Source organism: Ursus americanus, chromosome 12 (genome assembly GCF_024610735.1).
Source record: "Ursus americanus isolate L20-20 chromosome 12, mUrsAme1.1.p, whole genome shotgun sequence".
NCBI lineage: Eukaryota > Metazoa > Chordata > Mammalia > Carnivora > Ursidae > Ursus > Ursus americanus.
Window position 1 is genome coordinate 31,448,177 of NC_142138.1, and position 23,033 is coordinate 31,471,209.

The following is a 23,033-nucleotide window of genomic DNA, read 5'->3' on the forward strand; positions in this document are numbered from 1 at the left end:
AAGGAATTACAAGTAGAGTCAAAATATGAACTCATGTTTAGCTTACTAGAGATGCAGATGATTATACACAGAAATATTTATGGAGGGGAGCCTGGGTGGCTCAGTCGGTTAGGCGTCTGCCTTCGGCTTAGGTAATGATCCCAGGGTCCTGGGATTGAGCCCCAAGTCTGGCTCCCTGCTCAGCGGGGAGCCTGCTTCTGCCTCTCCCTCTACTTATGCTCTCTCACTCTCTCTCAAATAAATAAAATTAAAAAAAATATTTATGGATATGTGTATATACACAGGTTAGTACACACGCATGCGTGTGCGTTGATGGGACATAGGAGCCAACAGGGAAGTTCCCAATGGCCAAAGCTAGAGCAATTTGAGCAACAAAATAAAGTAGTACTAAATAATAACCCAAGGTATAATTAAGTATTTGAGTCCATACTAATATAAATAATTGAATGACAAAAGAAATATCTCCCAAACAGAATTCCAGATAATTTATGTAGACACTCTTCCCTCAAGGAGAGAGAACCTAACTCCCCACTCTTAAGTATGTGCTGCGCAGAGTAACTTCTTTCCAAAAAATACAGTATGGAAAGGGTGAAGAAAAAAGAATACAGTGGAAAAACCTGACAAATACTACCTCAGCCAAGTGATCAAGTCAACATCAACAACTCTAAATCATAGTAATAGTATATACCCTTGGTATGATGTGATAAAAACGGCACTTTACCTGTGTTCTTCCTCTCCAAACCTTCAACCCCAGCCTAATCATGAGGAAAACATCAGACAAATTCCAATAAAGAAATATTAATACCATGGGGCGCCTGGGTGGCTCAGTCGTTAAGCATCTGCCTTCGACTCAGGGCGTGATCCCGGAGTTCTGGGATCGAACCCCATGTCAGGCTCTTCCGCTGGGAGCCTGCTTCTTCCTCTCCCACTCCCCTTGCTTGTGTTCCCTCTCTCACTGGCTGTCTCTCTCTCTCAAGTAAATAAATAAAATCTTAAAAAAAAAAAAAGAAATATTAATACCTGACCAGAATCCCTCAAAACTGCCTAGGTTGTCAACAAGGAAAGTCTGAAAAACTGCCACAGTCAAGAGAAGCCTAAGGAGACATGAAAATTAAATCTAATTGGTATCCTAGATGGGATTTCAGAACAGAAAAAAGATATTGGGTAAAAAATAATAAAGTATAGATTTTAGATAATAATAATGTATTAATATTGATTCATTGATTATAATTAATATATCATACTAATATATTAAAAATAGGGGAAATGGGGTAGGGTGTATATAATACAGTCTTGATTTTTCTGTAAATCTAAAACTGTTCTTTAAAATACTATTTTTTTTTCAACAAGAGAAAGAGCTCAAGCCTATGCATGAACAGGTGGGGTGGGAGGGGGCAGAGGGGCAGAGGGAGAGAATCTTAAGCAGGCTCCACAGGCTCCATCTCATGACCCTGAAATCATGACCTGAACCAAAAATCAAGACTCAGACACTTAGCTCACCAAGCCACACAGGCGCCCCTTAAAAAAAAAAAACAAAAAGAAAACAAAAAAACCCCACCTGTTTAAATAAAACATTTAATTTTTTAAAATAAAATAAAATAAAAATTAAATTAAATTAAAATAAATTTTGCAGGGGTGCCAGGTGGCACAGTCAGTTCAGTGTGACTTAGTTTTGGCTCAGGTGGTGATCTCAGGGTCCTGAGATCCAGCTCTGCATTGGGCTCAAGGCTCACTGCAGAATCTTCTTGAGACTCTCCCTCTCCCTCTGCTCCAAACCAAACTCCCCCCAACCCCGCCCTGGCTCTCACTCTCCCCTCCCCCTCTAAAATAAATACATTTTTTAAAAGATTTTATTTATTTGAGACCGAGAGAGAGTGAGAGAGAGAGAGAGAGAGAGCACGAACAGGGTGAGGGGCAGAGAGAGAAGCAGACTCCCCAGAGAGTAGAAAGCCTGATGGGGGGCTAGATCCTGGGACTCCGGGATCATGATCTAAGCCAAAGGCGGATGCTTAACTGACAGAGTCACCCAGGCACCCCTAAATAAATATATTTTAAATCAATCAATCTTACAATCTTCCCTGTAGCCACTACTGCTTTGCTGTCTTAGAATAGCAAAAGGGAAAGTTAAGTATTTAGTTGAGGTATATATTTATGTTGAAAAAAGAATTTAAGAGAGCTTGTCTAATTATGTTAAAAAATATTTTATGTTAGCAAATTTACTGTTATTTACTCCTGGTTACACTTTATCACATCGAATAATCACTCTAATTGTTCTAGAACTCACCAATTTATAAATAATTCTCAGCTACTATCTCTGCTCGATATGAAAATCTGTTCAAAACACCTTTTTAAATATTATCTCTATTCTGCTTAAAAGTGGTAACTGCTAGGGGTGCCTGGGTGGGCTCAGTCGCTTAACTGTCTGCCTTCAGCTCAGGTTATGATCTCAGGGTCCTGGGGTAGAGCCCCATATCGGGCTCCCTGCTCAGGGGGGAGTCTGCTTCTCCCTCTGCCTCTGCCCCTCCCCCTGCTTGTGCTCTCCAGCTCTCTAGCTGTCACTGTTATGTAAATAAAATCTTTTTTTTAAAAAAGTGATTAACTGCTACAGCATTTCAAATGTAAAATCTTTGTCAAATAAATGTAATATCCAGACCTAGTATGGCTACCCACCTTAAACTAAGTAAACACAATACCAGTCTTTTAATTTTAGTGCTTCAGCACAGTAGTGACATTAAAATACACACTATTATGCCTCGCATGGCAATATACTCCTAAAAAATACCTTCTGATGAGGAGGCTGGGGGGTGGGGGTGGAAAAGGTTAAGGACAATAGTTTCTTCAGTTTAGTATGATATATCAATCACTCATACATATATATAAAACAATTACAAGGTATATAACAATATTTATTAGACCAACATATCCACAGCACAGTGTACTTAAATAAGTGGTAAAAGTTTTGTTTGTTTGGTTTTTTTTTTTAGGTGTCTAAGCATCTGGTAACAGCTAGATTTATATAAAATTTTAAAATCACAAGGTGGAATAAAAATATTTTTTACCTTTTGTATTGACACTACTACCTTATAATCTCATTATACTTGTACTACTATTAATTTTACTCTTTGTACTGCTATTGTTACCTTAGTTGTGCTCTTTCTATGAATATTTAGAGCATAAATTAGTTTTATTCACATACATGTTTATATTTATTCTTGATGAAAAACCCTCTGAAACAGGTATTAGTACCACTTTATAGATGGCATAACCAAAACTTGGAAAGGTTAAATACTGGTAGATTCTTGCCATAATTTTTCCATAATATGATTATTTACATATCCTAATTTATGTGAAATATTGAGCTTAGATCGTATACACTGGGAAGATTAGCCTATACCTAAATTCAGAAATGACCAAAAACCTAAATGAAGCCTTAATTTCCTGCCTTATTTTTAAATAGCAGAATAGTAATAAAATAAGCCTATTTAACAATTCTTCCTATTCACGTACTAGTATAAATACTAATTCAATAAGAGAATGCAAATGAAGAGAAAGAATACCATCTTTTCTCTTGAATGGACCATAAACAGGGTAAGCAATATTTTAACTAAAACATTTGCTATTCATGATTAAAGAAACACTTGCCCCTTTCCAAAAAGTCTTCACTGTGTATTTTCTCAATGTATATTTAACCCCCTGAAAGAAGTGTAATTTTTTTTTTAAGATTTTATTTATTTATTTGAGAGAGAGAGAGAGAGCACGAATGGCGGGAAGGGGCAGAGGGAGTAGGGACCCTGACACGGGGCTCGATCCCAGGACCCCAGGGATCATGACCCGAGACAAAGGCAGACGCTTAACCAACTGAGCCACGCAGGCGCACCAAAATGTAATTTCTAATGTACTTCAAAGGGTATTTTCTTTTGCATAAAGTTTTCACCAACAATCCTGAAAATACAGTCAGGCCTCTATAACAAAAGTTATCACTTTTCTCTTTTCAGAGTCTGTCCTGGTACCTGGAAACTGACATCTTATTCAACTTATTCAAGAAATTCAGCTGTGAAGGGGAGAAAGCAAATAGAAAAAATAGTTGAAAAAGTATATGGAATATGATGAGATGATTTTTAAATCAGGAAAGTCTGGAACGTGTAAATGCTGATGGGAAAGGGCCCACTGGAAAGGCTGATTCTGAAAAATAAGTAATAATAGAGCAAGGTTCCTAAAAGAAAGAAGAGGGAATGGAGCTCAACTCACTGGCAGAAGACTTAGCCTCAGGTAGGAAAAAGAGATCCCTCCATTTACTTAAAGATAGTTTATCATCACCATCATTTTGAACTGAAAATTCACTACTTATAAGTTATTATGCTCTTTACAACTGCTAGCACCCATATATATATATATATATATATATATATATATATATATATATATATAATTACTCCCTTTTTAAGAGCCTGCTTCTTCCTCTCCCACTCTCCCTGCTTGTGTTCCCTCTCTCGCTAGCTGTCTCTCTCTCTGTCAAATAAATAAATAAAATGTTAAAAAAAAAAAAAAAGATCTTAAATAGTCACAAAGAAAAACTGATTAGGAAAATACGGCAGGAGCAGGCCACCCAAGAGGCCCCACTCTCTAACTGGAAATCATGAATTTATTTTTTTTAAGATTTTACTTATTTATCTGACAGAAAGCAAGCGAGAGAGGGAACCCAAGCAGGGGGAGTGAGGGAGGGAGAAGCAGGCTTCCCACTGAGCAGGGAGCCAGATGCGGGGCTCGATCCCAGGACCCTGAGATTATGACCTGAGCTGAATGCAGACGCTTAACGACTCAGCCACCCAGGTGCCCCTGGAAATCATGAATTTATAGTGGTACCAGTATGCAGAAGTATGTGATTTCTCTTCAGTAGGAACAAAGGAAGAACAATGGGAGAAGGGAAGAAAAAATGTTGGCAAGAAAGCTATGTTTTTGTTTTTTTTTTAAGATTTTATTTATTTGACAGAGACAGCCAGCGAGAGAGGGAACACAAGCAGGGGGAGTGGGAGAGGAAGAAGCAGGCTCCCAGGGGAGGAGCCTGATGTGGGGATCGATCCCAGAACGCTGGGATCACGCCCTGAGCCGAAGGTAGACGCTCAACGACTGCGCCACCCAGGCGCCCCAAGAAAGCTATGTTCTTAAAGCTCAGGCAATCTAAGACAGATAAGAAAAGCAGACAAGAGGGTGCCTGCGTGGCACAGTTGGTTGAGTGGTCAATTCTTGGTTTCGGCTCATATTGTGATCTCAGGGTTGTGAGATTAAGCCCTGCATCAGGCTCCCTGCTCAGTGTGGAATCTGTTTGAGACTCTCTTTCCCTCTCCTCTGCCCCTCCCCTGCTCGTGTGCATGTTCTCTCTCTCTTGCTCTCTAAAATAAATCTTTTTAAAATAAAGGAGACAAGGACAGATAAAGGCAAATATAGAAAAATTAGAGTTGTTAAGGGAATAAAAACTTTGTGCATTCTTTCATGTACTTAATTTTCCAATTATCAGTTGCCTATCTATTCTGCACTAGGGAAGAAAAACAAAAGGAAAGGCATAAACAAATATACTGCAATCACATCTCAAGTGTTATGGAAAAGTAACAACTTCATAAACATTCTCAAGATACTACATAATTAATCCAGACCCTGGAGATATAAGAAAAAAGTCTGATGGGGGCGCCTGGGTGGCACAGCGGTTAAGTGTCTGCCTTCGGCTCAGGGTGTGATCCTGGCGTTGTGGGATCGAGCCCCATATCAGGCTCCTCCGCTATGAGCCTGCTTCTTCCTCTCCCACTCCCCCTGCTTGTGTTCCCTCTCTCACTGGCTGTCTCTATCTCTGTCGAATAAATAAATAAAATCTTAAAAAAAAAAAAAAGAAAAAAAAAGAAAAAAGTCTGATGGTGAAAGGGAGCAAAACAGCTGAAAGAACCAAATGCAAGACTCATGTAACTAAAATACAAATAGGGATGGAAATGGGGTATGGGGTGGTAGTTTAAAATGTGTTTCTCCTGGGGAAAGAGACCAAACCAAATCTAACTTATCTTTATAATATGTGGTGTCTAAGACTAAGCCAAGCTTATAGTAAGTACTCAAGAGATGTTTGCTGAACAGAATTAAGTCAGAGCAAAGAAACAGGAGCCCAGATTGCAAGTTTGCTGACTGATAAAACTTATTTTAAAGGATTATTACTGAAGCACCAGCTTTAAGCAAAGGTAACCCTAGCACTGAAACACTTAAGAAGTCCTAATTTACTGTTCCAGTGACCAACTAGAATTTCACATACTCTTAAGGACACTTAATAAGTAAAAACAGATGCAGGTCTTACACAACCATTATTTTTTATATGATTACAAGCATGATTAACAAGCTACTGTAATTTTTTCACTCTATCTTTTAGGTAGTTTTAAATAAATTAGTTAAACCTGGGACTCTGAACATAGATACAAATTACTATGTTTAGAAATGAAAAAAATAATTTCTCAAAACCAGAACCACCAATTTCTTCAAGAGCCTGCCAATTTAAGTTTCTGCTAGGCAAAGACACTAGAAAATCATTTTGTAAGAATAATGCCTATTTTCAAATTAATCATCACAAAAGCCATATTAACGTGAGTTTGCATTTTTGTTGTAGTCTTCAAATGGTACTGCATATTAACTGAATTCCTCCAGAAAGCTAAAAGATTTCAGTCATTTCTTAGAATCAAAGAAATGATAGGGGCACCTGGTGGCTCAGTCAGTTGGGTGACTGACTCTTGGTTTTGGCTCAGGTCATGCCATTTCAGGTCATGAGATCATGATCTCAGCGTTATCAGGTCAAGCAGCGCATCAGGCTCTGCACTTGGCAGAGTCGGCTTCTCTCCCTGTCCCTCTACCCTTCCTCCCCCCCACACTCTCTCTCAAATAAATAAATAAATAAATCTTAAAAAAAAAAAAAGAATCAAAGAAATGATGGACAATGTTCTCAAGGACCTATCTCTACCATATCTTATCTTTCCCTCAGTATCACCTTCTTCCAGACAAAGTGAAGATATTTCTCTTTTATCCCGCAAAATGTAGGGTCATGGGAGTCTCTTAAAGGTGGAAGAGAAAGTTTGTACAGACATACTTTCTCAAAGCAGCCTAAAGACCACCTACATCCATATTCCCTAGATGCATGTTAAAAACATAAGTGCCTAGGGGCACCTGGGTGGCTCAGTTGGTTGAGTGTTAGACTCTTGGTTTGAGCTAGCATCATGATCTCAGGGTGGTGGGATGGAGCCCATGATGGGGCTCCACACTCAGCAGGGAGTCTCCTTGGGATTTTCTCTCTCTCCCTCTGCCCTTCTCCTCTCCTCTCCCCAACCTCACAAAAACACATGCACTCTCCCTCTAATACAAATACATTAAATATATAAATAAAATCTTAAAAAAAAAAATCTAGGTTCCTAGTCTGTCCCAAATCTACTAAAACAATCTCTAAATGTAGGCCCAGGAATCTTTTAAACATTTTAAACAAGACAAGGTAAGTTTTACATGGTTTTGTACATTACATTAAGTTTCAAAGAGTTTCTTCTAAAAAAAAAAAAAAAAAGGAAAATATTTCAAATCTAAGATCTTATTTCTAACAACCTAGAAACAAAAAAAAAAATCAAAATATCAAACACCAAAATCCTGAAAATCACCCAAAGTATTAAATATTCATGCAATTATGTAAGTACTGATAGCTCCCTTAAAGTTCCACAACACTTATAAAATACCCGAACAAAATGTAAACTATGCAAGATTCTTTAAAAGAACCAGTCATCTACATTTTTAGCCCCTTGTTATGATTTAAAGTATGAGTCAGAATATTAAGTCTATAATTTCAGAACATAAAAAGCTTTAAAGAATCATATTCAATACTAATGAAAATTTACTCACCAATAAAGTATCTGACATTATAAATTTTTTTCTCAAACTCTACACTGAATTTAACCAAATTGTAGTTTTTATGAGGTTTAACACTTTCATTTTTCCAATATCAGACTCTGAATAGGGGAGGTGATGGGACAGAGACAAACAATTACATAGAACCTTGATGATCTTGGCAAACACTTTTTCTTACCGGTTTAATTAATATTTCGTAAGAGTTTATCATCATTTCATACTGACCTTCAAGGGCTGATAACACCAAACTTTTCATATTTCTGTCTCTCACAAAAGGAAATCTTCCAGAAAAATACATAAATCTGAGACTACTGGACACATAAAAATATAGATAACCTTGCAATAATTACATATACTATACCACATTTTATTAAAATAGGTGACCTATCTGTTCATATATCTCCAGCAACTACCACTCCACTAGCATGAAGAAGACACTCAATAGACATTTGTTCAATAAATATCAACTGACACAAATCTATCCCAAAGATGGATTAGATCATTTAAAATTCTTAGAAACAATATTTTAAAAAATGTTTTAACTGATTCTAAACTACTTTAAGAATTAATTATTCTATATAACATTTAATAATTAAAGTTAAAAACAATCATTAACCAAATAATATATATAATGAATATATAATAACAAAATATATTTGTTAGCTTTCACTAAAGATTTATATATGTGAAGAGTGAAGAAAACTGAATCTGATAATTCACAAATCCTTATTAGTTACTCTTCAAAATACACGATCAAATTTTAAAAATATGATCAAAGTACAAAATATTTCTGTAAAACAACTTCTCATATATGCTATTTGGACTGGCCCTTTGAAATTCTGAGCCATCTAATAGCTTATAAACAATATAAGCATTTATTATTGTTGTAGATATAGAATAGAGTTATGCTTAATAAATGTCAGAAGACATCTTATTAGATTCCAAACTAAAGATCAGTGCTCACTTTAAAGGGACAAAATGAGAAAAAAGGAAAATACATATGCAAAGTTTAGAAGTTCTTCCCCTAATAATAAATAAATTTATAAAAAAATGTTTTAATAGAAAAACCAATCTGAAATTTCCTTAAGTTGAGTCATTTAAAAAAAAAAAACAAAGAAATTTAGTCTCAGCATTAAATGCTCTGGATGGGTTCTAAAACTATTCTATATACAGCAAGGTTTCCAAACCTGACTAAATATTAAAATCACTTAGAGAGGTTTAAAATAGAGAAAGAGAGATATATGAGGCTCCACAGACTATTTAAATCAGAATCTCTAGGGCAAAGCTTAGGCATTCATATATTTTTATTTTTTTACTTTTTTAAAGATTTTATTTATTTATTTGACAGAGATAGAGACAGCCAGCAAGAGAGGGAACAGAAGCAGGGGGAGTGGGAGAGGAAGAAGCAGGCTCCCAGCGGAGGAGCCTGATGTGGGGCTCGATCCCATAACGCTGGGATCAGGCCCTGAGCCGAAGGCAGACGCTTAACGACTGAGCCACCCAGGCGCCCCAAGGTATTAATATATTTTTAAAACATTCTAAGTGATTCTAATGTGCAGCCACATTTGAGAATCACTATTCTATGTCAGTCCTCTAAGGAAATAAAGATTCATTAGGAATTACCAATATTAGAAAAGAAATTGCTACTCACAATTGAGGTAACTGAATGAAATTAACTGTTAACAACTGAGGGGCAAAGATAATGTATAACCGCAATATAATTTTTAAAAATTATTTGTGAGCTAAATGTTTTAAATCTTCATAAATCAAGAAAGCAAACAGTCTGTACCATGTACCAGAAGTAATATTTCTAGTAAGCTATGTGGGAACAGACAACTCAACATCCTCTTATGTTCCACACCCATTCCTTCCCTGGATCATTAACCATGCTGTTTGCTTTTGAATGTAAATGAATTAAGGTTTTTGAACATCTCAAAAAATATCACTAAGTATTTGATAGTATGAGCCCTCACTCTTTTTACACTTAAACATACTCCTATGCCTCGTATGTTGTTTCTGGTAAAAAAAAAAAAATAATAATAATAATAATAATAATAATGTTTGCCTCCATTTAAATTATATACAATTTTAATTAACTACAAACTGGAGGATAAAAATTTGTACTTACATGGATTTGACTGAAAAACTTCTAAAGGCAAAGTACAATCTGGTTAGAAAAAATAAGCCTGCATATTAAAAATAGAAACATCATTTATTTTTCATAGCTAAGAGAAAAAATCACCCATGCCAAGAAAATCAGTATTTACAGAGGGTGCCCTTAAATAGTTTATACTATTTAAAGTGTTTGATGATCTTTACTTTTACCACTTCTTTGGTTATAGTTGGCACATTTTACCTTCAATAAGTTATTAAAACATAATCTAGCTGCCGTTAACTTACTGGTCTTTAGTACCAACCACAAAATCCCTAACATAATAGCATGTAGGGATAACTCTTCCATCTCCAGAGAAATGCTAGTATAACTGACATTTCTCTTAAACTAGAAGTTCATTTTCACTTATATTTAGAGAAGTTTTAATTTCAAATCCTAACCACAGAATGAACTTGTGGATGACCCAATCTTAATATAATAAATACTTAATTTTATTAGAATCAAGAATAAAACTTATTCTCCACTCCTACTCCAATTCTTTAAAAAGAAAAAAAAAGACACATATCTTTAAATCCTGCTTCTCAGCTGTGCAGAATTAGTTTTTCTTAGTATGTATATGAGTGGGTAGAGACTGAGGAATCACAGTGGTTCATCTCAAGTACTGATGTTCAGTATGAGGAAGAGAGTACAGGTAAAGAGACTTTTTAAAAGAAAAGAGGAAATGAAATGAAATTGTTAGAATAAAATAAAGACATCCAGCAAAGGACCTTTCTCTTTCATCCTGATTTTCTCTATTCCTTGCCGCATAGGAACACATACCAAGAATCTTATTCCTATCTGATATACCAAAGAGAGTACAGCCTACAGACTGACTGCTTATTTCAATACTGAACACACATTAAATTTCTAAAAACTTAGAAACTAGGACCTCCTTCAGTACACTATACAATCCATTTTTAACATACCAAAAATTTCAAAGGGTCCTTAGACTGAACACCACAATAACTAAACAAATATGAAAGAAGCAGTTAAAATTGCTGCAGTGTTGACTCTAATACAGACTGCATGACACCTTTTTTAAAATATAGGAAACCCTGCTCCCTCCCCACATGGCCCGGGTGGCCTCCCAGACAGTGTTCCAGACGCCACCCGCAAAGGAGCCAAGACCAGCGGCCCAGGGCCCCATGGGCAAAAGGATATAGCAGGAGCTCATGACCTTCATGACGTTCGGTGACAAAGGAATTTCTGCCTTCCCTGAATGAGACCTTTCCAAATGGGTGGGGACCTTCCGTGGAGCAGCTGGCCCGGTATATGAAGCCCTGAGGTGTACACTCTCCCTGGAGTTCGCCAGTGGCTACCCTTACAGTGCACCCACACAGTGAAGTTCCTCACAACCTGCTCCCACCCCAGCGTGGGCAGGTGGGTAACATCTGCCTGGACATCCTGAAGCACAAGTGGTCTATCCTGTATGGACCATCCTGCTGTCCATCCAGAGCCCGCTAGGGGAACCCAACACTGCTAGCCCTTTGAACACACATGCTGCCGAGCTCTGGAAAAACCCCACCGCCTTTAACAAGTATCTGCAAGAAACCTACTCAAAGCAGGTCTCCAGCCAAGATCCCTGACTGTCTAGCCTCTCTCCTTGTGTTGCCTTTTTATTTTTTTCTTTAGATGGTCTGTCCTTTTCCTCATTCCTGTCTAGACTCTGTATCTTAAGCTGTGGTGTCACTTTTGTTTTGTTTCTGTTTTTTAAATTAAGTCTCTGGTTGAGCCCTTCTGATGATTATACTAAATAAATACACTGGATTTTTTCAAAACATAAAACAAAAATAAAATAAAATACAGCAAGCCTTAAAAAAAACACTACAAACAATAAAAAGAACTTTTTAAAAATATGTATCTCAACTAAGATCTTACAGAAATATACATACTGATTAAAGACAATGGCACTAATAAATACAAAATATCTTTAAATGTGTTTTTCAAACGTGTGTCGATTGCCACCTAGTAAGACTTAAACACAACTCTTCAATTATTAAGCCACTGAATGTTTCTGACGGAAGCTTCAAGACACATTCAATGGCGTGAAAGGAGTTAGAGAGTACAGCAAGTATAGGTGCCACAGAACTATAGAATATTAGAGCTGGAAGGTGCTACCTCAAGGATAGGTGCAACCTCTTCATCTCACAGCTGAAGAAAATGAAGTTCAAGGAGATTAAGAGACTTCATGATTGGCCAGCTAAGTAAGGGCTGAGAACCATGCCAATGCCTCTTGATTCGACATCCTAGTGCTCTTCCCCACCTCAGCACCACAGATAATGAAGATTTGGGGGTGGGGAGGTTCTTTTTTAAATCCCTTAATAGATCTTTATGAGAATAAATTTTGTATGTTTGATTTTTTTAACATTTTCTAGTTACATAACAAAAACTAAAAAATGTAAATCATGAGAAGAAATAAGGTCCCCATAATTCCAACATCAAAAAATAGTTATCATTTTTTTTATCTTTAGGGTCGAATAAATTTTAATAAGGTATTATATACTCTAACTCAAAAAAAGCAGGTGAACATATTACTGAGAAATTTCTTATTCCAGTATAAAACACCTGACTATTCTAATGAAAGCTTCACTTCTGAAAGAGCATTGAAAAGATTTGTAACAAGGGAAGTCACTACACAAAAAAATTCTTTGCTTTAAAAATTACCAACATTATCCTTCAGAAACCTTTAAAAGACAAACAAAACCTTTAAAATTATTTCATTTACCAAAAAATGTTTATAAAAACATCTACTACATGAAATAAAATATCAAGCATAGCAAATATTTTTATATGGCCCAAAAGGTCTCTGTTTATGTGTGCATTAAAAATACAGCAGGGTCACCACATACCAATTAGATTGGTTAAAATTTAAAAACCTGACAATACCAAATTCTGCTGAGGATAGATACAGAGCAACAGAACTCTCATTCACTACTGATAGGAATACAAAATGGTACAGCTACTTTGGAAAACAGTTTGGCAGTTTCTTACAAAACTAAACATACTCTTACCATAAGATCTAGCATGTACAAATTTAGGGATATTCCCAACTGATTTGAAAACCTACATCTTACACAAAACCTGCAAATGCAAATGTTTATAGCAGTCTTATTCATACTCACCAAAATCTGGAAACAATCAACATGTCCTCCAATAGGTAAATAAACAAACTATGACATATCCATAAAATGCAATACTATGCAGAAATAAAATGACATGGACGATTAGTATAATAGCTCTGCTATTTCTACCCATTTTATATACAACTGGTCAAGAATACCCAAAACACCAAATGGTCAATCACGGGCATCTTCTGACAGCCTACACTGTCCAATAACCTCTTTTCTGGAAGACATACTTCCAAAAAGCATTGGCCAAAGCAGACTTCAGTTCCCCACCTCCAACCATTAACTCTACCCTTGACAAATGATAATTTTGCAAGAGATGAAAAGCTGACCCAGGGAAGTCGATCTGCAGAAATCAATAACCACGCATTTGTTACAGAATGTGAAGAGGATCTGAGAAGAAAGGTCAAGTAGAAAGTTGGGACCACGGCAAGCACAGTGGAAAGTCACTGCTGTTTGCAAACTGAAATTACGCAGGGAAAGTGAGCAGAAAACGTCAGTAAAAAGAGAAAAACCAGTCTGTACTGCATAAAGAGAAGCACAGGTAAGACAGTATCATCTTAAATACCAAAACGTTATAATTTCACAAGGCCTGGCAGGCTTTCTTTCTGACCTTGAATATCCATAAGACTGCCTACTATTTATTTAAAATAAGCTTTTTATATTTGATATACTTTGAATGGGTTTTCAGATTCCTGCAACCAACAAGCTCCTACTAAAACAAGCTCTAATTACCTTGACTTTGTTTATTCCCCTTGCTAGTTTCAAATAACCTACAGTTCCTTACTAGTTGCTGGGTTTTAATAACCTTGTATTCAAATTGAATACCATTTGAAGTACCACACAAAGGTTTTCACAGGGAATTGTTTAAAGAGTATATCAATATTTTTTTAATCCACATATTTATACCCTTCAAAAAACTGTGGTTTTTTTCGTCCATAAAGACCCTCAATTTCTTGTGGTAAGAAACCCTAAAGGATGCCTTTTCAACTGGTTCCTAGTACCTGTTTTTATTCAATAAAATTCTTGAGTTTCCTCAAGACTTCAGGAAGATGAACGCAACTGTACTGTGGTCAATATTATAAAAGTTGCACAATAATCTAGAAAAAATCCTGACCACCAGTCAGACCAAGATTTACATATTTTCCCTACTCCAGAGTTTTAGATTACCTATTCTAAGAAACAATACACTGTAACATGTAAAAAGTTCCCTTCTACTCTAAAATTGCAAATACATAAAAATTTCACATAATAGAGTCAAGCTAGTAATCTCCAGTTATTAACTAATACTCTGCCAGGCAGCATATCTCAAATATGGCCAAACTATGTATGTATACAATCATTTTACAATAACTTCAAAGATGCAGGATATGCCTTGTATTTTTAATCATTTCTAGCTTCTACTCAAAATTATGAGGTTATACACAAAAAGCTAAATAATATCCTCTATTGAAAATCCTTAAGTAGGGACGCACATTTTCTTTCAAGTCCTTCAATTCAACAAAGATAACCCAAACCAAATTCTTATCATTCCGTAGTGCTTTCTAAAGCCCACCGGTAAAACTCTGGATTATAAAAATATATTTGAAACTATACAAAACATTCTGATCATACCAAACTTGTAAATCTGTTTTATAATACAATGACTTCCTCTCTTTGGGGTCTGGTATTAACAACCAAGCTTACATTTTTCATACAGCCATATAAAAACATTTATCTCACCACCTGAAAATGTGTTCAGACAACCAAACTAATCAGGAGACACACCGTTCTTTCCCATGTCCCCCACCATCCCAATTATCTCTCCATAATTCCTAAGTTAACTATATGAATGATTATGTAGCTTATTCAACATTTCTTTTGAAAACTTAAAATCTAGTTTTTAAGTAAAAAAAGGAAATCACTACCAGTGCTAAATTTCATAAATCCCGAGTATTAAAAATCAAACTAATGGCATTAAAAAAGATCTCTACTATGAAAAGCATACTAAATTTTTCTCTGACATTTTCAAAGCAGGATATGGCTTGACATTTCTCCGATGATACATCAACCAACTAGAAAGATATGGTTCCTTCAAAGAGCTTGAGGTCTATCGTACATGTTGCTATGACAGAACACACAAGGAGCAATCAGTCAATCTTGGCAAGATTGGAAAGATTTCTCAGAGTGTATGATGTCTAAATTTAAACATCCTTCTCCCTTTGTAGACAGAGAAAGGAAGATAATCAGGGAGATAGGGGTAAGGGTGGACTAGAACAGGTGGTCAGGCATATGAGAAAGCCTCAAGTAAAAGAACGTAATCAAAGAACCAAAGGTTTAATCTGTTTAGAATATAGAGAAATAGACAGAAGAGAATGTTTAAAAATAATGCAATAGTTCATTTTAAAGAACAGATTTTATTCTAAAACATTCACTCCAGCAACAGTATAGCAGTCCACTGAGGAAATAGTACACTGGCACCACAGAACGCATTTCCAGTAATCAAGAAGAGATGATAGTGATCTAAATTTAAAAAAGTGTCAACGAGGGGCGCCTGGGTGGCTAAGTTGGTTAAGCACCTGACTGCTGATTTCAGCTCAGGTCTTGATCTCAGGATAGTAGGTTCAGGCCCTGCACTGAGCTCTGTCTACGCTGGGCATGGAGCCTACTTTAAAAAAAAAAAAAAAGTGGCACTGAGAATAAAGAAATAAAGCTGAATCAATAGCACTGGTGGAAGAGGGAGTGTAGTGAAGAAGTAACTGAAGATTACTCCTGTTTTTCTAGAGCAGGCAAGTGAAAGAAACTACCAATTAAGTAAAAAGATAGTGTTGAATATTGGATGTACATGAAGCCAGCAATGGTTAAGTTCAATTTTAGACATGTTCCACTGAGTTTACTGTGGGGAAGGCAAATGGATATATCTTGTAAGCAGTCTGAAGCTCAAGAATAATCTGATTGGAGATATATACCTTTGGAAATCCATCAATAGAGATGGTAATTTAAGCCACAGCAGTTTGTGAGAGTATCAACAGAAAGCATGCAAAATAAGGCGGCAGTCAATAACTAAAGTATGAGCAGTACCAAAAGTTATGGCCTACCCAAAAAACCTTTCCCTTGAAAGGGCAGAGAAAGGTATATTTACATATATTAATTTGAATTACAGAAGTCAAACCATGCCATTTCTTTTTTTATAGATAAGAAAACTGACAACCACAGAAATTAAAGACATTTACCCAGCATCATATTGCCAGCTAAAAACTGTAATGGAAGGGGATTGGAGTACTCCTCAAATCTAGTCCAACTTTTATAAATAATTTACAAATAAAACTTTTAAAACTATTAAGATTCTAGATTTAAATGAGACAGCATTTTAAAAATAAAAACATTATCCAGTCATGATCAGTGTCTTTTTTTTTTTCTTAAAGATTTTATTTATTTGAGAGAGAGCTCATGAGAGAGAGCACAAACAGAGGGGAGGACAGAGGGAGAGGGAGGAGAAGACTCCCTGCTGAGCAGGGGGCCTGATGTGGGGCTCAATTCCAGGACCCTGGGATCATGACCTGAGCCCAAGGCAGACACTTAACAGACTGAGCCACCCAGGCACCCCACCATGATTGAAGTCTTAAAAAAAACAGTACTTAAAATATTACACTTGATTCATTTAACTTCACTCTTCATATCCATATATATATTTTGAAATGTTATATTAAGAAGAAACTTTAGGTGTTGACTAGTGTTCAATGGCACTTTCTACCCTCAATACCAATAAACTATCAGCATGACCCTTTCTCTCCAACTAAAAGTTTAAACATAACAAAATAATTTCATGCTTTTATATTCTGAGAACTGTTAGTTAAAACATGAAAAAATACATATAAAATTAAGAGAAAGGATCATTTACGACAAGTGAAAAGAAGCAAACAACAACAAAAGTTGAATGAGTTCTCCAACTTAGCATAAATGGTAAAAATAGTATCAGGGAAAATAAATTTCTGCAAAACACTCGACATTTACAAGAAACTGGATTAAACTGTCAGGCATAAAAAGAGCATATTCACACTAGCTTTCTGAAATACAGTACATCACATATGGCCTACCCAAAAAACCTGAAGGGTCTAGGAAAAATAACTAAAACCTAGCTACGTTACTCTTTCATCTCTTATGGTTACCACTTTAAACCTAAAACCTTTAAACCTCGTTTCATATCTTCTTGTGTGTCGCATTCTCTTTTACCCACCCTCATGAACTATATTTGAACCAGTAACCCAATTTTTACTTCTGCTCAAACCATAGCAACAGTTCATCAACACAACTAAAACAATGTCAAGTCTCTTTTACCCTCATTCTTCAATTCAAATTGGTATTATTCCAATTTCTCTGACTTCAGCTTCTTAGAAAAAGAAATTGCTTAAATTAATTTTTAAGGTGTAAGTAAAAACTAGTCCTTGCTGTCACAAGAGTGTCAACAAAAAATAATTTCCAAGTGGTCAAACTTCAGGCTGGGAGTGTCATAAGAAGAAAACATACCTAGTGCATACTGAAAGTAAATCCACTTTCAGTCATGACAGAGTAACACTGAATATCCTTCTGCCACACTCAACTAAACAACTGGAGAAAATACAGAAACAATTATTGTTAGACAACATGCAGTGCAGGACTCTGATCTGCAAGAGAGAGCAAACAATGAGATAACGCACACTATGATCACACTTTCTACATGGAAGTACCATCAGTACTATGGCACAGGAAGCGGTCTTGCTGAGCAGAGAGAGAGAAAACGGAGTTTGGGGAAGTGAAGCAGCTGGAATTTGTGGGACAGAGCACCAAAGAGGAAGAAGCAAAACAGAAAAAGACAGGAAACACCAAGTATCTGCACAGAGGTCCCATATGTGGCGTCTGCCACATACAAAGTTGCATGTGTAAAACATGAGATTCCACAGGACCAAGCAAAGAACAACTATCAAGGATTTGTACAGAACAATTATCAGTGTTTTCATGAGGCTAAAGTCCTTCAGGTTTCAACTAGCCAGAGTAAAGACCTTTTTAAATGAGAAACCAGAAAGGCCATGCCACAAGGCTAAACTAAACCTAGAATATAGGCTACTCTGGACTTCCCCTATCAGAGCTAAAAGGTAAACCTTAATAGAATCAAGCTTACTATCAAATAAATTAACTTCCTGTCAGAGCAAATTTCAATACTTTTTAAAGAAAGAGAACAAAATCCAGACCCTCAATATATTTCAAATGTCTACCATACAAATATTACTGGATACGTGAAAGTGAAATCATAACACACTACGAGAATTCTGCCTACTAGGAGTGTCCTGAACAAACTGCTCATCTGTTAGCACTTTACAAATTACTCTACATTAAAATCAGAGATTTAAGAGGAAAGCAGAAGCACCTTTCCATGATAATATAAAAGAAACAGTGATACACAGACCTCACTGAACATACAGACCTCACTGGAGAAGCAGAAAAGTCACAAAACAGATCTTCTCATTGATTACTAAACATTGTAGTATCTGATGACGAGTCATCACAAAAACATATAAATGGTATAGTCTGCTTACCATTATGTAAAAACAACATTTTTGAGCCTACAAAAAAACTACTAAAATAAAGTTCCTGCAACTAAAGGCTAAGCTTCAATTAGTCTCAAATAAATGATAATTGTTTTAAATGGGTTTTATTGCTAATGAGTATTCATTGCCATATATATGAAGAAACAACTGTTGTTTCTCTATCCAGAATTTAGATACCTGGTCACTTATGTAAGACATAGCCTCTAAACCAGAAAGCAAACAAACAAAAAAACACAATTAAAACAAACATCTCCCTGCACTAATGCTTAATCTATGCATTCAAAGAGAAATTCCTCAGTCCATCACTCAAGAATCATGAGACATAATTCTAACAAGCTTGGTTATTTTGATTTCCAAGTTTAAAGAGAACCAAAAGCACTCAATTAGAAGGGAAGGCTGAGTTATCAGGGGAAGGTAGCATGATAGCACTAGTGACAACAAAATGAAAGTCAACAGAACTGAAGAAGAAAATTTAAGTCACAGAACTTCCAGAAGAACATAGAAAAGAAGCTAAGTTATCGGAACATAAAAAGCAGGAGTCCAAATCATTTAACATAAGCAAAAACAGAGATATTCCGGCAGTGATGGCAGGAAGTATCACTACATAACCTCTGCCAGGAAAAATGACCCTAAATGAAGAAAAAGTTAAATTATACTCGGGTACAAATACACTTGGATTACAACAGAGAATCACTTTTAGACATCATTCACTTCACTTGAAATAAAAGATGTTGACATTCAAAGGAAAAAACCAAGAGTTCACCGCACTGATTATTTTGGTCAATGGCATAATCCTCTTACAACCAAATATTTTATACTAAGGACACTTATTTCCCTCTTCTCATTAAACTTTGTGCCAAACTACTGGGGCCATTCTCCCTGTTACACTCCACAGCCTTTTCCAATTAGTTGAGAAGGTACACCATGCATGAGTTTTCCCTAGTAACCTCTGACTTTAATATACTCAACTGCATTCTAAACATCCCCCAAAGTATTTTTTGCAAATTATCCAAATTATCTATTTAAATTCAAGCTATAGCAGTTTTATACCCCCAATTCGTACAGGGCAATTATTTTTCACAGACATACTAACACAATGTTCTTTAGAACAATGACCATGGAAACATTTCACCCAATGAATAGAACAGGTTACTTACCTATAATGCTAATTCTCTGACAGATAAAACCAGATAATCATGATTACAATTACAGAGCTTAAACTCGGACTAAAGAATTTTGAGAACTGAGTACCGAGTATCTGCTCCCTCAGATAACCAGGAGTAATTCCAACTATGAATTAGAATATCGGACCTCTATCTACCAGTAGTTCATCAGAATTTCAATAGGTTAACTTTAAAACCTTAATTATAAGTTAGGAAATGGGGACTGTATAATGCCACCTATGCTGTCTACTTCTGAGCTGTAGCACGTGTCATATGAGAAACTACAGGAAATCACTCTGTACCTTATGAAGCACAGTACAAATTTAACATTATTTTATCTAGGGCAGGATGACTCCTCTATTGCTTTCTAAGCAAAATCCATCCCTAGTCCTGGAGCCTTCTGGGCCCTTGAAAGAAACTTAGACAAACAGTAAAAGTAGTCTCACAGGAACTGAATTTACTACAAGACCTGATGAGTATTTTCTCTATGCAGCTTCTGAAACTGATGAAGATATCAAATGATTCACATAAGCATAGTATAAAAGGACATATCATAATTATTTAAAGTACATTAATGTTTTCAGAGAACCAAGTTTAAAAATACCATTCCTATAAATATTCTTTACTATGGCTTGAAAATTTCTTACCTAGAGACTATATGAGCAATACTCTTTTGATAAGCAGTAACTAGCTTATTCTAATACTTTCATTATCTAGAAACTTGAAAATTAGTATTAATAATCCTATCAATGAGTTAACGCTTCAGAAGACCTCAAGAATCAAAAAACTCTTAATCTGACTTTGTATCCTTTGCCTGTTTATGAAAAGTTATAAGATCTTTAAATGAAGCTATCCAAGGCCCTTCAAATAATTTACTTAAGTATTCTTATACAAAGAGAATTCAGAGAAAACTGACCAAATCACATTTTCTTTTACATATTTATTTTCTAGTGATTGCCTTGTGAATTAGGGGAAAAAGCTCCGAACATTAAAACCCATGACCTAGTATCTTCCATACCTACTCTCCCTAGAGCCAGAACTTCAAATCTGAGAGATCTGATTGAATCCTTCTGATTCAAAATCCACAAAAGGTCAATTCCCAAAGAGAAAAGGCAAATCACAGTTAAACACATGATTTCAGTCCGTCTGGCTACTTAGGCCAAAAAGAGAGTCACTAGGTATTATCTACCGCTTTAACAGAATCTTTCAACCTTGAAGACCAGAGTTTTTACATAAAATGTATTTCTTCTGATTCTCCATACACCACTCTTTAAGAAATCACATCTAATGAAATAATGCACACCTGAAATCTTGCCAGGAAAAAAAGATAATCTTCAGTTCCCCTTCTCCCTTGTTTCTAGTGGAATTCTCCATTTGGAAAAATAAATACATAAAAGCACACAATGGGTTTATGTGAATAAGAGGGATGGCATCTAGAGAGGAAACAGGGTTAAGCATCCAGAATGCCCACAAACTCATTTCTCTGGCCCGATGGTCTAATTACCATGAATCAGGTCTAAGGCTAGGATTCTATATACAATATCTTTTCAAAAATTTACAAGTCATTAGATGACCCTATATGTAATACCCTTGCAAATAATACAGATAAATTATAGGCTAAATGGTAGGATAGACGGTTGCTGATTAAATAATCAATGTTAATTTAGAGCAGAGTTGCAACTGGAATGAAAAGAGCCATGTTCTCCCGGCTCCGGATAAAGAACTATGCCATGCTCAGTTTTCTGTCAATAACATATTTTTGAATCTGACCATCAGGAAGTATTCATTCCCTACTGGTAAAGATATTCATGTATAATCTAGGCAATGCCCAATTCCCAGTTTCAAAGACAATTATCTGGAGCAATTTACTAGCATGAAGAGAATTAAGAAAGAAAAAAAAAAATCTGATGGGGGTGTATGTGTACACCTGTGTGTGCAGGAGAATAATATTCCATCTACCCATTTATCTTTTTTTTTTCCCTTTATCCCAAGTGCATTTTCAAACCGAAAGAAATTAACTTGAGACTTCAAAGCACAAGACGGGTCTCATGATGCTATTTTTTACAATGACAATTTGGGTAAAAAAGCCAACATTACATCCAACCATCTCTTGGCTCTAAACAAAAAGCACAGGAATAAGGACTTTACTGAAAAGAGATTACATCTAACATGATCAAACATCCTCTCTCAATTTTCTTTAAATTATCTCTAACCAAGATGCTAACACCAAGATGCTCTAACTCTCCATCTCACTCTTCCCAATGTACGTCCGTCGGGGGAAAAAAAGTTTAAGTGAGGTGTCTAAAGGTGCTACCTTCAAAGGACTGGAAAAAGGCAAAAAAGCAAGGAGTGATTTCTTTTGCCCAAAGTCACTAAATGAGGCATTAAATTGAAAATACTGTCTTAATAAAGCACCTACTAACCAAATTCCAAAGGACTTTGTACATCCTGAGGAACCCATGAAACTATTGTTCTCAGTCTCAAAGGCTTAAGAATATGGAACATCACTCTTTAAATGTTATGGCCACTACCTTTAGACAACTGTTTTATACGTTTATCATCCCCGAGAATTATCATCAGGAGAGCTCTAACAAAAAAAGTAACATAATGAATTAATGGGAAAATATTTTCCATCAATATACCAGCTAAGCCTTAAGAGAGCATCTCTTTGCCAAAGAAACAATAAAAAGAACAGAAATAATGAGTACCATTTTATAAAAATGCACACTTCTTGAGTTCTTGGTTTCTCTCTAACATATGCTCTACTTCTTTTGCCTGCAGATAAACAACTCTGTTTTTAAAAACTGATGCCTAATACTAATGGTAAGAACTCTATCTGAAATTGGAAAAAAACTTCACTTATTCATTTACTAAGTTTTCTACCTCAAATTGGACTTCAAATATTTCAAATACATAAAAATGCTAACCATTCTATAAAACAAATGAATAAAATGCTCAGATATAATGACCTTTCTACTAAACCAAATATTAAAATATAATTTATCAAAAAAAGGAAAATTCAGAAAAGAAACATATGCTAAAAGGCCACCATATTACCATATATAAATCTGATCTATAATGTATGGCAAAAAATTATTATGGTCTACAACTAGGATTT

At 35.7% G+C, this 23,033-nt stretch overlaps 1 protein-coding gene and 1 pseudogene across 7 annotated transcripts in view; one reads left to right on the forward strand and one right to left on the reverse strand.

Moving 5' to 3' along the window:
- The window catches only part of ZZZ3 (zinc finger ZZ-type containing 3), a 102,262-nt gene that overhangs the window by 34,297 nt on the left and 44,932 nt on the right, over window positions 1-23,033 (reverse strand). The gene's annotated exons all lie outside the window — the stretch shown is intronic.
- On the forward strand, window positions 11,236-11,649 carry LOC123795296 (ubiquitin-conjugating enzyme E2 C pseudogene; annotated as a pseudogene).